The sequence below is a fragment of the Penaeus monodon genome, chromosome 23 (genome assembly GCF_015228065.2).
Source record: "Penaeus monodon isolate SGIC_2016 chromosome 23, NSTDA_Pmon_1, whole genome shotgun sequence".
Taxonomy (NCBI): domain Eukaryota; kingdom Metazoa; phylum Arthropoda; class Malacostraca; order Decapoda; family Penaeidae; genus Penaeus; species Penaeus monodon.
Genome location: NC_051408.1, coordinates 27,792,554 through 27,792,756, shown reverse-complemented (window position 1 = coordinate 27,792,756; position 203 = coordinate 27,792,554).

Sequence of the window (203 nt, the reverse complement as noted above, 5' to 3'; positions counted from 1 at the left end):
CAATGGCGGTTTGCAAATCGTGCATTATTCAATGCTTATAGGTCTGTGTTTTGGATTTGAAATCATATCTAGTTTATCCATGCGTTGCTTAGTCGATACCGAATAACAGAAGGAGCCACGCACGCACAAATATACACACTACGACTGTGTGGAAGAGCTGGCTTTAATGGACTGTTCTAAAGGCTTGTTCCTGCCAAGTAGCC